This window comes from Sminthopsis crassicaudata, chromosome 1 (assembly GCF_048593235.1).
Source record: "Sminthopsis crassicaudata isolate SCR6 chromosome 1, ASM4859323v1, whole genome shotgun sequence".
Lineage (NCBI taxonomy): Eukaryota > Metazoa > Chordata > Mammalia > Dasyuromorphia > Dasyuridae > Sminthopsis > Sminthopsis crassicaudata.
Window position 1 is genome coordinate 734,595,310 of NC_133617.1, and position 15,601 is coordinate 734,610,910.

Consider the following 15,601-nt stretch of genomic DNA (forward strand, 5'->3'; position numbering starts at 1 on the left):
AACTCCCAGTTCAATTTTGAATTGAATTGAAGCCCATGCCCCAGATGGCTAATGAGAGACAACTCTGAACTGTGAATCTTTGCAGATGTCCTCAACCGGACCATGCCCACTGGTGAAGATATCTTCTTCTCAGTGTAACTCACTTTTGCTATATTCCCTACACACTAAGAAGGCTGACTTCCTCGCCAGCTGGCTTCTTAGGGGAAATAAAATTCCTTTTGCCACAGATTTCAGGTTTGCAAATTCTTTCACATAGGACCTGCAGCTCCCACCAGAGGGGACCTCCCACCCCAATTCTCACACCTCATCAAAATGAAGCCTTCACAAAAGAGTATGCTGTGAATGAGAAGCATGAGGAAGAGTTAGAAATGCTGTACAAAAAAAGCCAAGTTCATTAATCAGAAGATGTGTGATGAAGCCAAAGGCATAAAGGAATGGAATCCCAACGTTTAAGGAGACTTCCAAGAACTGGGGTCTGGGCCTTGGATTTCATTTCCAAGGTAGACTATCAGTGGGTCGATTTTGCCAGAGTTCATGCAATTTGTATCACTAGTGCTCTTCAGATTCATCTGTATTTTTATTCTTGCTGGGATAGAGCCAGTCCCTTCTCCCAACATCCTCTGCCTTGGTCTCATTTAGATTGTTCTTTCTGCCTTTGACCTTGTGAATCTTAATTGGAATAAGGCTTTTCTATATAGTAGTAGACACAGTCACCTCTGACAAGGTGTCCTGCATGTCTGTACCAAAATTTTATGAAGTTCCTTGAAATATATGAGGGATAGCCATGTTTTATTGATCTGCAGAGAATTAATATCAAGTGAGATGGTGGGGGTGGGCAGAGAGGAGCAGAGAAAGAGATAGGCAAGAAATAAGGAGACACTCGTCAAAAGTGGTTCCCACTATTATAGAGAAAGTTCTATATGGAGATCAATTGATTGAGGGGTTTCCTATAGAAAGATTCTTCATGTGTTCCTCTTTATGGGTGACATTCTACCAAACCCAATCCATCTACAACACTGTAGAGTCAAATCAAAAAGATCATAAGATCATACGTGCAATTCTCCACTAGAGATCTCCATTCTTGAAGTGATCCTTTCTTTAATTACTACTCTTTAGACTCAGACATTTAATCAATCCTCTTTCTACAGTGGTACAGTGGACCTCTTTCCATGTATTCTGCAGAATATAATGAGAGAGATGTTTTTTTTTCCTTCAAATGTCTTGCTTATCTACAATTGTGCTTTATCACCTCTTCTACCAGTCTAATAAACTGCCCAAGAAATGACATGAAGTTAAATTGGCGTGACTTCTTTTTAATGAATCTATCCTAGGTCACAGAAATCACCAGTTTCTTTTTCAAGTGTTCACAATAGTCCCATTAATGATGTGCTAAATTGCCTTTAAAACATAGGGGAGGGGTCTTTTCTTTTGTGGGCTGTTGTTATCAGGATTAGTAAACCCTGAAGGAATATACAAAATTGAATGATCTAAATGGAGCAGAAGCCAATCTGTTCTGAAATTAGGGCCAAAAGATTAGGTAGATAGAAGGTCTAGAGGGTTGGGTGGGAGAACATAATCAGAATTTGAAAGAGAAAAACATAATCAGAATTTGAAAGAGAAAAATTTCTAGCTGGGATTGAGAGGAATTCACTTGGAGAAATGTCAGAAGATTCTGTGTGTGTGTGTGTGTGTGTCTACATGTAAACCCAGGGCATCAATAACTGACAATTTATCCAACATAGTGGTTCTTAATCTGGAGACCGTGAAGTTTTTTGTTGTTGTTGTTGTTGTTGTTGTTGTTGTTTTTTTAACTTCATTCAATGTAATTGATTTCCTTTGTAGTCTTCTGTATTTTAGTTTATTGCTTTAAAACAGTATTTGGAGAAGGGGTTCTCAGGCTTCACCAAACTGCCAGGGAGGGCTCACAATATACACAAAAAAAAATTAAGAAACCCTAGACTACAACACAAAAAAATCAGTCACCCATAGTTTCCACTTAATGGCAGCTCTGTGTTGATACAGACTCTCCTGCCTGAGTTGCTGACTAGGAAGCTACAGGCTTGCGACCAATATTTCTGTCTGACTGAGCTGTCAGTCTTGGGCCATTCAGAGATGGTTTTACTTGGTTATTAAACTCTGCCATAGTCAATGCTGATTGTCAGAGGGAGAACTTCCCTTCCCCATAATGATTTTGTATTTAAATGGAGAAAGAGGGGGAGCTCTGGCAATTGATTGGAAAACAGTCTCAAAGCAAGGTATTAACTTTCAAATATATATAATAAAGGGATAAATGGGGGAGGTAGAAAGGGATACCATTGTCTTCTTCACTTAGCTTTTCTCTTGCTCAATTTAGTTTGCTTTCCAGTTGGTTTGAATCTTGGGGGGAAAGTTAGGCTTGGCAGTCTCAGCCACCCCATAACTGCTGTGAGTTGCTTTTGGGGAGTAGGGAGCAGAGATCCCAAAACAGATTTTAGGGCCCCAGTATCCACATAGTAGAAAATCAATTACAGGGAATTTCTTGTTTGATGTCAGATATCATGGACTATGTATCAGCACCAGACAGAGAGAGTTAAAAGAATAGATTTAATCTTAGTTTGGGGTGCTCTGGCTCAACTTTGTTGACTGCTTTTGGTTAGTGTGTAGTTCCTAGCCTTGGGTATGGACTCGACTTCACCCTAATGGAAGGAAGTAGACATTGGATGACCCTCAAATGCTAAAGTCTGTTAGATGATTACAGAGTGCCACAGACACCCAGCAGAGATGATGTGATACCCAATGAACAGTAGAAATACGATGGTCAGCAGATTGATGACATCACTATAGGGTAACAACAACTCTACAACCTTAGAATTGAGAGTTGGTATGTTGCCCAGACATACCAACATATATATATATATATATATATATATATATATACATATATATATATATATATATACACACACACACGTATATATATACATATATACATATAACAACATATATACATATAACACACACACACACACACATATATATATATATATATGCCTCTTAATGTATATTCTCTGGGATTCTGAGTTCTTTCTGTATATTAGTGGTAAACTATGAGAGACTATCATATATGTGTGTGGGGAGAATTATTTTTCCCCCATTTTATCTGCTATGCTTTTTGATTAAATGTCTTTTGTTTTGAATTCACATATCCCCTAGTTAGTCACTAAATATGAACACTAAATAAAAGTGTTGGTGGAAGCTTGTAAGCTATGATTTTTGTAGGCACTGACTCAAAAAAAGCTTTGAATTCCAAGCAACTTTTCTGAGGACCCTCATTTGAAAAGAGATGTCCCAAATGGTACTGAAATAAAGTCTCAGGCAGTAGTCCAAGTACACAAAGCATGCAATTGCTTGAGAAATCCTAGAAAAACTAAAACCTTTCACCATGCTTTAATGAGGTCACCTAATGAGGTACTATTCACAAAGGTTCCAGTATAGTTAAGCTCCTACATGTGATGCAATACCAGGCCTGACTATCCACCCAAATTGAGTTCTTTCTGTGTATTGGTGATAAGGTAAACTATGAGAGAGTACCATATATATGTCTAGGGAGAATTCTTTTTTCTCTCATTTTATCTGCTATGCTTTTTGATTAAATGTCTTTGGTTTTGAACTAACATATCCCCTGGTTAGTTACTAAATATGAATGTGTTGGTGGAAGCTTGTAAGCTATGATTTTAAATAGGTACTGACTCAAAAAAAAAAAAAAAAAGAAAAAAAAAAGATTGGGAGAGATAGCTTGCTACAATGGAAAGAAAAATGGATTTGGAGTTTGAAAGACCCAAGTTGGAATCTTACTAAGACACTAACTGTACGACCCTATATAAGTACAAGCACTCTAAACCTCAGTATCTTTATCTATCAAGTAAAAGAGTAGGATCCAATGGTAAAAGAGTAGGATCCAATGGCCTTTGATCTCCTTTTTTAGCTTTTTTATTTGTGATCTTTTGTTGGCAGGAAGGGCCTAGCCAACAGATTTGACTAATTTGTCATATGCTCTGTGATCCAGTAAGATTGATCTCTTTGATGCTTTTCAAACAAGCTATCACCTTCATCTCTTTATTCTAGGAAGAACTAACATGATTTCGTCATCACGCGGTCTTTGTAATAGAACACACGGACATAAAGAAGAACTTGAAATGCCAAAGAAATAGCTCATAAGCCAGGTAAGGAGGAATAACTTCCATTAATGATGGAAGACTTCAATTACTTAGAAATCTGCTGGAACTCTCTCTGTAAAAAAAAAAGCAAAATAACTAATAACCTCTTGCCTTGCCCTAATGTTAATTCATCCTTCAAAAATTGTAGCCACTAACAAGGAGAAATTTTGTGCTGGATCTAATTCTCAATATCTGAGAGGAACTTGTTAAGATGGGTATGATGGAAGCAGTAAGAGGAAGTAATTGCTTTCTCTTAGAGATGGTGATAGAAAAGAGGAAAGGTGAGTAAAATCTGATATGTGCCATCAATTTTGGGAAAAATAAATTTCAAAGAATTTTGAGAAAGGACAGATAAGGTCCTTTGGAATAAAATGCTACTGCAGAAATCAGGCCAGGAGAAAAGGAAACTCTCAAGGATGAAATTCTGAGTTTTTCCAAGAATTCAGATATTTAAAGAAGAAATATAGGGTTAAAAACTCAACAAATTTACCAGGCACTATGCTAAGTGCTTTTGAAAATATTATTTCATTTGGTAATATTTGGGGGAATAGTCAAGTTAAAGGTTATAAGGACGTGGAAGCTATGGATTTGTTTGGAGGAAGAGACATTGGATATGGTATTGAAGAAGAGAGAGAGAAGAAATGACTGAAATCACAAGTTCCTGGAGGATCAAGGTATCATGGACTGAGAGTGAGAATGGGTCTTAAAAATCATACAATCCAGTTGCTCATTTTGATGAGGACAAAAGTGAGACCAAAGGAGAAGTCACTCACTCAGATGCTATGAAGGCAAAAATACAAGTATGGCCTTAGCAAGGAAAAGGATCTCCTTTTTCTAGGGGCAAAGAAGAAGAGATCGGGGGATGTTCAAGAGGGATTTTGAAGCATGGATTATGGGCAGAGGAGGGAGCTAATTAAAAAAGCTGTTCTTTTCTGGGTGAAAAAGAAGGATGTTCTGGTAAGAAGGAAGGATAGGAAGGTATAATCTAAGTGACTTGAGGAGAGGAAATTTGGAATGTGATTAAAAGTCATTCAGGGAGGAATGAAAATTGCCACACAGTAGGGGGAGCCTCTTTGAAATTAGTTTGTAATGAATCCAGTTGGCAAGTTGCTGGCAAAGGGTGATTTCACACCCTTGAGCAGCACTTGAATGAGAGAAGAAAGAGAGGTTGGTAAAGGTAACCCAGAGATGGAATATGGCAAAGCCAGAGAAGTACAAGTTTTTTTGCATGAATTATCCTGATAATTTAAGCTCTCTCTCTCTCTCTCTCTCTCTCTCTCTCTCTCTCTCTCTCTCTCTCTCTCTCTCTCTCTCTCTCTCTCTCTCTCTCTCTCTTTCTCTCTGTATGGATATATATACCTTGTCTTTTAAAGAACCTCATTCTAGTACTATTAATGTCTCTCCCTTGGCTAACTTGTCTTTTAGTTAGTATTTTATGTTCCCACTGAATCTATCTCTAAACTAAATTCCACAATATTTGTCCCATGGGGAATGAACATTGAATACAACACTGAAGCTGAGGCTGACACATTAAATGTTCGTGTATAATTGTCCTTCCTTCCTGAAGGGTGTTACGGGTGGCAGTCGCTATTCCAGCAAGACCAGTACAAAATGGATTGCCTGGCAGCATCTGCTCTCCCACCCTAAATTACTCTGTCAATACCATCCTTTACTTCCACCAAATTTCTTAGCATATCCCCCAATGGATTAAATGAGTTTGACAGGACCTATTTTTTATGAACCACAGCTGCTATCACTTACTATGTTATTTTCCTCAAGGTGCTTATGGGTTGATGTATTATTTCATTTAGGATTTTGACTGGTAGTTTGGGCACACTAACCAGCCTCCCATTCCTAGATCTCCTTTTTGTTCTTTGAGCTTGATACTAAATCAGCCTCCATGAATTTCCCCGCGACACGGGTTCCCAGCAACAAAGAGCAATACTTCGGAGGCAGCCTTCCTCGGTCAAGCTCCTCGAATATGTTCCAATGAATCTCATCCAGCTTGGGTGATTTATAAATATTTAAATTGTATAAGTGTTCTTTTACCTGCCTCTTATTAATTCTGTTTCTTATAGTCTCAGAAACTCATTAATATTTATCTCACCTAGCCTTTTTTTTTTTCTTTTTTTTTCTTAAGAAAGCTGAAAGAAAATACTGGTTCAACATTTTAGTCTTTCTCATCTTATTATTTGGCTTCACTTTTCATTTAATCCTTTATTTCCTTGATGGGGAGGGAAGAAAGGAAAGGAATGAGCATTTATTAAGTGCCTACTATATGCCATTGTGCCAGGCACTGAGCACTTTACAACTGTTACTACATTTACTCCTCACTGCAACCCTGTGAGATAGATACTGTTGTTATTATCCCCATTTTAACATGGAGGAAAACTCTTTACCCTAAGGCAAACAGAGTTAAGTCACATGTCTAAGGTCATATGGTTAGTGTCTGAATCTGCATTTCAATTGAGGTCTTCCTGATTCTAGGTCCAGAGTTTTCTAGAAACTATTATCTATTTCCAAAAATGTATAAACATATATATTTGTATGTATATATGTATAAATATATATATATATATGTATATATATATATATATATATATACATATATATATATATATATATATATATATATATATATATACATATATATATATATATATATATATATGGATGTCTCTGTGTATGTACACATACACAGTCTCAATATATAGTATAAAATCTGGTACATAGTAGGCATGGAATCAGTGAGTCAGCCTATTAATTAGTTGATATATAGTTTCCCTCTCCCCAGGTACTGGATAGAGAAAAGAGGGAGGATCTTGTGCTATAGTTCTTGTTTCACCTTCTCAGTAACCATCCCTTTGTAAAAGCTAATGAATATTAATTGATTAAATGAGGCTGGGGAAATAATAACTGATGACTGATTTTGGTAGTTACATATTAGGTGATATATCATGAGTAGTAGTGTTAACCACTATAGTCCCTCAGTTATATGGGAGGAAAGGAGAGAGAGAGGGAGGGAGAGAGGGAGGGAGGGAGGGAGACAGGGAGGGAGGGAGGGAGAGAGGGAGAGAAGGAGGGAGAGAAGGAGGGAGAGAGGGAGGGAGGGAGAGAGGAGAAAGAGGAGAAGGAGGGAGAGAGGAGGGAGAAAGGGAAAGAGGGAGAGGGAGAGGGAGAAGGAGAGGGAGAGGGAGAGGGAGAGGGAGAGGGAGAGGGAGAGGGGAAGAGGGAGAGGAGAGAGAGAGAGAGAGAGAGAGAGAGAGAGAGAGAGAGAGAGAGAGAGAGAGAGAGAGAGAGAGAGAGAGAGAGAGAGAGAGAGAGAGAGAGAAGAAGGAAGGAAGGAAGGAAGGAAGGAAGGAAGGAAGGAAGGAAGGAAGGAAGGAAGGAAGGAAGGAAGGAAGGAAGGAAGGAAGGAAGAGTAGGGGTGGGGAGGGGGGAAGAAGAAGAGAGAGAATACATTCATATATTCATTTTGTGCCAGAAAGACAGGATTTGAACCTCAGGTCTTTTTGGCTTTTGAACAATTCCTTATCCATTATAGAAAACAATTTCATCACAATATCTATCTATCTATTTATCTATCTATCTATTTATTCTTCTATTTATTTATCCATCACCTATCTATCCATCCATCTATCTGACTGTCTAGGCCATCTATCTATCTATCTATCTATCTATCTATCTATCTATCTATCTATCTATCTATCCATCCATCCATCCATTTCTCTTTTAACCAAGTAACTTGCACAACCTTTACCTTCTGCAGCTCCATTCTAGCAGCACACCTTCTTTCTTCCTCTATGAATTTTTCACTAGAGCTCTAAAAAAGAGGCTTGGAATTCATTTTTCTTCAAAGAAATTGTTTCAGCTCTAAACCATGTATGCCAAAAGGCTAACTGGTCACAAGTTACTAATGCCTATCACATATACTTTTTCCCCTTGAGGATAACACCCATTTTCTTTCCTTGCAGAACCAAAACACAAGAAATCAGCTCTGTAAAGGTGGTTGGATTCAGTCTATTAATTTCAGTGCATGTCCAGAAAATTAATGTGAGACAATGCTGCAAATGAAAATGAAGCCAAGACAAGGAGTTTCTAATTACAAATTAAGAAAAAAAATACAAAAACAAAAACAAATTAGGAGAGTTTGAGGCTTCACTTCATCTCAAAATTACAAGAAAACATAATCTATTTTAAAATGCAGGTTGTTCTAAAAGTCTAAATGCAGTTTTCATCTCTTCAAACTTAAATTTTAAATTGTACTTAGATTTTTGAGACCTGTTAAAAAAAGGCCAAGGACCCCCACAACCTCCAGGATTATCTCCAGTCATCCTGATCTACATCTGGTCACTGGACCCAGATGGCTCGGAAGAGGAAATCGAGGCAGGCAACTGCCCAGCCTTCCCTTGCCTAAATCCAAGTCACTTGCACATCATAGCATCACTTTCCTGATGTCATGGTCCTCGCCAAGAATAAAGGACAAATGACAACAACAATAGACTAGAGGTACACTCAGTGTATTCTCTGAGATCTACAAAATACACTGTTACCCTGTGAATCAGCTGTGTATTTACACAATTGGTGTATTCTTGTCCACAGCTTAACCTATTGAGCAAAGAGACTGATGATTGACAAACAGTAGTTAGACAGGTATACTTTATCATTTATCATTTAACAAATATTTTCTAAACATAGATTATGCACAAGGCACGGTGGTGCTAGGCATTCAAAAATAATTACATTATTGTAAGCAGCGTGGGCTGCAAGGGGCAGCATGTCAGTAGGAATAAGGAGAAGAAGGTCTCTGATACTTCTAAGCTCTGTGATCCCAGGGAAATCATTCAAACTCTCTGAATCAAAATTGTCTCATCCCTAAAATGAGAATAATACTATTTCTCTGTCTTATGTCAAGAGAAAATGATGTGTTTTTTTTTTTAATTTTGAAGGGCTACATAAAACTGAGTTTTAATGTTAATTTGAATAGCCCCTCATGATTCTAAAGATTTTATATAAATATATATATATATATATATATATACACATATATATAAATAATCTATAAAATCTCATTTTATTTTTCTTTTTGAGGTAGAAGAATAAGAATTATAAGCTCCATTTTGTAGATGAGAGAGAAAGTAAGGGCAAGAGAGCTTGACAGAATGAGCAGAGTGCTGGGCTATGAGTCAAAGAAGAGCCGGATCGAAACCTCATTTACCAGCAATGTGACCCTGGGTCAACCATCTCTGGGACTCCAGGAACTCTCTTATACAGTAAAAAAAGGGCAGCTTTGGAGTCAGAGGACCTCAGTTTCAAATTCAGCTTTGCAATTTACTCTATTAATTAATGAATGGTTGAATAAATGAGTGAATGGATGAATAGATGGATAGATGAATAGATGGATAAATGGATAGATGGATGGATGGATGGATGGATGGATGGATGGATGGATGGATGGATGGATGGATAGATGGATAGATGAATGGATGAATGGATAAATGGATAGATTGATGGATGGGTCAATGAGTGGATGGAGGGATGGATGAATGTTAAATATTTTATTAAGCACTTACAATGTGCCAGACACAGAGAAAAAGATATAAATAGAAAAGTTTCTAAAAAGTCCCTGCTCTCAACAGGTTCTTATTCTAATACTAAGAAGAGGTATGATATAGAAGTAAGGGTTCAGTTTTAGGCCGGCTGGTAATATCTGGCAGATCCAGAGGATGCAGGAATTTGATGCTGGATAAGTCACCTTCACAGTCTTGGCTCAAGTTCCTTATTTGTAAAATGAGGGTGGTGGAGTAATTGACCATTAATGCCCCTTATCTTTGTTGCTATAAACCCATGTTAGACAAATTGTAATCTGTTCATCAGAGGGAGTTCCCACACTAGGAAATTCCTGAACTAATGAATTTTGCAGACAAAAACAAAACAAACAAACAAAATCTCCCTGAGACTCATTCAGCCAGTCAATGAGCTTTTATTAAGCACCTACTATGTACCTGGAACTGTCTTAAATACACAGAGAGACTACATTACTTGCTTAAGACTTAGACTCATCTAAGGAATAATTCCATTGCTCTCAACTGGTAAAATGACTGCCTAAATATAGAATTAGCTACCAATGACCCTCAGAGTAAAAAGGATGATAATTGTTTTCTTAAGACTACCAAGATATTTATGAGAAACAAGAAGAATGAAGAGCGGGAATGCTTGGGGAACACTTACATTAGTTATTAAAATGAACTTGGGGCAAGCCTTCAGAACGTGGATTCTACATGTCTTGGAGAAAAGAAAAAAAAAAGAAAAAAAAAACAAAACAAAACAAAACAAACAAAAAAAAAAAAAAACAAGCAGAGCTGCAGGTCTTGAGATCGCAGAGTGTGAGACATTTATGTAAGAGGCCATGCAGTTGATGTTGATATTTACAAGTGTGGTTGAAGGCTGAGGTGTGGGAAGTTGTCATGTCATCTGTCAGCAAGCCTGTCACTTAAGGAGATGGGTCCAGGATTTCTATACCTCTCTCTCTTGACTTGCCTAATGACTATTTCTGACTGTTCTATAACTGCTTGAGAACATTTCACTCTGGTTTGGCTATTTTGGAAAAATAATTTTCAATGGAATATATTAAAATCTACTTACAAGTTGGGTTAAAAATAATTACTCGTGCACAGGTTTTTTTTAATAGTAAAAGAACTAGGTTTGAAGTCAAAAGCTCTACTTTTAAAATCCACCTAGGATACTTGCCAACTCTGTGACACTTGGCAAGTCATTTGACTACTCTGAGCCTCAGTTTCTGCATTTATAAAATGGGATGATCCTACTTAACCTGAAATGTTCTTCTTCTCCTTTGCTTTTTGGAACCCCAATCCTTCCTTTAAGGCTAAGGATATCTTTCTTGATTCTTCCAATTTTAGTTTCACTCCTTGTACCTTGCTCACCCAAATAATACTGTATTTATTTATTTGTTTGTTTATATCTCACCTAATAGAATGTAAGCCCCAGGAGGGTAAGGATTGTCTCCCTTTCATATTTGTACACCAAGCTTTTACTAGTGCATTGTACCTGGCTTGCTTGCAGTTTCCCTTAGAGGAAGCTTCTATTTCTTCCATTTCTTCTATTCCTTCTTCTATTTCTTCTATTACCTGTGTACCTTTGCAAAAGCTCCCTCTTCCTTTCTCTGGAATCCCCTCTCTTCTGATCCCCACTTTTTTGAAGCCCCTAATTCATTTCACAGCTCAGCTCAAGCTAAAGACATTCTCCCTCTTCCCAATTTCCCCAATCTGTAGTGTTCTACCCAATCACTGTGGACTTTTGGTATCTGTCCTATATTCATTTATCTGTGAACATCTCAGCTTTGTTGGTAGAATAAAAGCTTCTTGAGGGCTGGACTATCTCAATTTTGCCTTTATACTTCTCTATCATAGTATCTAAAACAAAATAGGAGCTTAACAGATGCTTGTTGATTAATTGATAGATATTTTAAAACTACTTGGTGATTAACTGATACCTACCTCCCCGGGTTATTGAGAGAAGTAAATGAGCCTCAGTAAATACAGAGGCAGAAATGATCTGTAAAGTGCTTTGTAAACTCAAAAATCCTGTGTAAATAACAAATATTCTAATTATTTTTATTACATTTTATAATGATCGTTACCCAAGATAAGCTTCTGCAAGTCTTAACCCTTTTGTTGGAATATGATTGTATGTTTGAAAATTTACGTTGAGTGACCAAAGATATCGATTTTGGCATCATATGTTAAGGATATGGACAGCTTGGAGAGGGTCTAGAGAAGGAAAACTAGGATTGGGAAGGGCTTTGAGTTCATGTCATAAGATGATAAATTCAAAGAATGGGAATATTTAACCTGAAGAAGAGACAAAGAAAACATCATTTTCTTTAAGAATTCAAAGGGCTAGGGCATCTAGGTTGCACATTGGATAGAACACTGGACTTCAAGTAAAAAGGATATGAATTCAAATTCAACCTTAGATACAATAGCTATGTGACTTTGTGCCAGTCAATTAACCCCAATTGCCTCCAAAAACAACAATAACAACAACAACAACAACAACAACAACAACAACAACAACAATAAAATCCCACCAAAAAACATATTTCAAGGATGAGCAGGCAGAAGAGTAGCTATATTTGTGAAGAGAATTAGGGGCAGTCATTGGTATTCCTTCCAGTTCCAGAAATATTTGGGTCTAGTGACCAACCATTGGTCTGACTCCATATCTATATCATATGCTTAGCATGGAATATGTTAGTATCTGGTTTTCTTTCTTTCTTTCTTTTCTTCTTTTTTTCCTTTTTTTGCTTTCTTCCTTCCTTCCTTCCTTCCTTCCTTCCTTCCTTCCTTCCTTCCTTCCTTCCTTCCTTCCTTCCTTCCTTCCTTCCTTCCTTCCTTCCTTCCTTCCTTCCTTCCTTCCTTCCTTCCTTCCTTCCTTCCTTCCTTTCTTTCTTCTTTCTTTCTTTCTTTCTTTCTTTTCTTTCTTTCTTTCTTTCTTTCTTTCTTTCTTTCTTTCTTTCTTTCTTTTCTTTCTTTCTTTCTTTCTTTCTTTCTTTCTTTCTTCCTTCCTTCCTTCCTTCCTTCCTTCCTTCCTTCCTTCCTTCCTTCCTTCCTTCCTTCCTTCCTTCCTTCCTTCCTTCCTTCTTCTTTCTTTCCTTCTTTCTTTCTTTCTTTCTTTTCTTTCTTTCTTCTTTCTTTCTTTCTTTCTTTCTTTCTTTCTTTCTTTCTTTCTTTCTTTCTTCTTTCTTTCTTTCTTTCTTTCTTTCTTTCTTTCTTTCTTTCTTTCTTTCTTTCTTTCTTCTTTCTTTCTTTCTTTCTTTCTTTCTTTCTTTCTTTCTTTCTTCTTCCTTCCTTCCTTCCTTCCTTCCTTCCTTCCTTCCTTCCTTCCTTCCTTCCTTCTTCCTTCCTTCCTTCCTTCCTTCCTTCCTTCCTTTCTTTCTTTCTTTCTTTCTTTCTTTCTTTCTTTCTTTCTTTCTTCTTTCTTTCTTTCTTTCTTTCTTTCCTTTCTTTCTTCTCTTTCTTTTCTTTCTTTTCTTTTTTTTTTTTTTTTCTGAGGCAACTGGGGGTTAAGTGATTTGCCCAGGGTCACACAGCTAATGTTAAGTATCTGAGACCAGATTTAAACTCAGGTCATCCTGACTTCAGGGCTGGCCACTTATACTTCTTTTATTTTTCCCCTACAAAAGCAGACTTTATACTAGGATTGTTGGAAGTTCTCGACAGATTGGAGTTTCTGGTTGGTTATTTTTCTAATTTGAAATATTAGAGAGTCTTTTAGAGTACTCTAGAAAAATAAATATTATTTCAAAAAATTTAGGTTCTTTGTATCTTCCAAATGTTATGATTTTCCCAAGTGATAGGATATGTACATAAAATAATGAATTAACATTAAAAATGTTTGCTACTGGTTAAAAATAGCAGAGATTCTGTGGAATAGATCAGATAGGCAAGAACTGAAAAGCAATTAAAATAGTGGACTAGCATTTCTTAAACATAAACCATGAGTTAATGTGGGACCAATGGATGGAATGGAACCAATGCAAACTATGGTCATGAATAGTCTCTTATTCTTTTTTGGGGATAAGGTATTAATTGAGTAAATGGAGAGAATTCTGTGGATAGTTTGCCTAGGTTTTTGCAAAGTTTTTGATATAGTTTTCATGCTATTGTTTGAGAGAAGATGGAGAAACTATGGATTAGATGATAATTTCCCTCAGATGGATTCAGATCGGGTTAGATGTCCAGACACAAAGGATACTTGTCAATGCTTCATTGTCAACATGGCAGTAACTGTCCGGTGGAAGTCCCTGGGGAATCTTTGCTGTGCTTTGTGCTGATTAACATTTTTATCAATGTCCTTGGATAAAGGTATAGATTGGATTCTAATTAAATGCACAGATGGCACACAGTTGAAAGGAGTAGCCAGAATATTGGATTGAAAAGGGGATCTGAAAAAATCTTGAAAGACTTAAGCATTAGGCTGTATCTCATAAGGTGGATTTCAATAGGAACAGAATGAAAGTCTTGTACTTGGATGAAAAAAAAATCAACATCATAAATTGAAGATGATGGGAGCATGGAGAGACAGCAGTTGTTCTCAAAAAGATCTGGAGGTTTTAGTGGACTGCAAGCTCAGTATGAGCCAGTGGTGTGATGTAGCGGTGAAAAAAATGAGTGTAATCTTGGTCTGCATGAATAGAGGGGAACTTCCAGGAATAGAAAATGTACTATACCCTTGTCAGACCTCATCAGAAACATTGTGTTTACTTTGGGACACCACTGTTTGTTGTTTTTTTTTAAGTTTATAATACAAGTTTATTTATAGAACTTAAGTGACAATAGGGAGCTGTCACTAATAAATAGAAATCTCCTTGGTATTCTGCTGGCTTGTAGCTTTCTGCTAACACTACTCAAAAAGGGTTGAGGGGTTTGCCTCTATTAGACATTACACCTATGACCTTTTTTTCTTTTACTGTATCCCTTCCCTGAAATAACTTTATCATCAAGTGGAAATACTTTTTTTTTGTGCATATATATTTGTGTATATCAGAATGCCAGGAGTAGTCAAGGAAGGTTCCCAATTTACTAGGTAGACCCCTTGGGCCAAATTTTTGTGGTTATATCAAGTCAAACAAAATTAGTAGGCAAGGATAAGCAGTAATCTTCATTGGAGGAAATATCTACATTGATGAAACCTTATCTTTTGGGGTATAGAAATCTTCACTTATTCTTGTATCCTTCTATACTATTTTGAAGCCTGATCAAGATGTAGAACTAACATCGGGTTTATGAAGCCTATGTCAGAAGAATACAAATTCTGTCAATTTCTGCCATGCTGGAAAAATAATGAATTTCCAAAATGTTGAATATCTGTTTTTTTTTAGGATTAAGCTCATAAGTATAAAGAACCTTATCCCATGTAATCTGATCATTTGGTGATCATTTTTTTTTTTTTGGCCATGGCAACTCATGAAAAAACCCAAACAAACAATAGTAGCAACAACAAAAACATGGTGTAAATAAATAAACATTTTAAATTACAGATGTGTGCTGCCCAGGTAAGATATGGATATCTATCTGGGTTGTCTAAAGGTATGGGCAGTCTGCCCAAGGGAAGGTGTTTTAGATAGCTCTAGAATCTTATACTCCTAAATGTCACCATTATATAAAGGGCACACTGGATAAAACTGGGGGTACTCAGGATAGTGAAGAGCCTTGAATCAATGACATACAAGGATGAGTTGAAAGAATTTGGCAAGTTTGAGTTGGAAAAAAGAAGAACCAAAGCAATAAGAGAGCTGTCTTTGAATATTTGAAGTTCTGGAGAGAAGAGAATTGCTCTTTTTGGCCTCTGATGATCAAACCATGAGCAATAGATGGAAACTG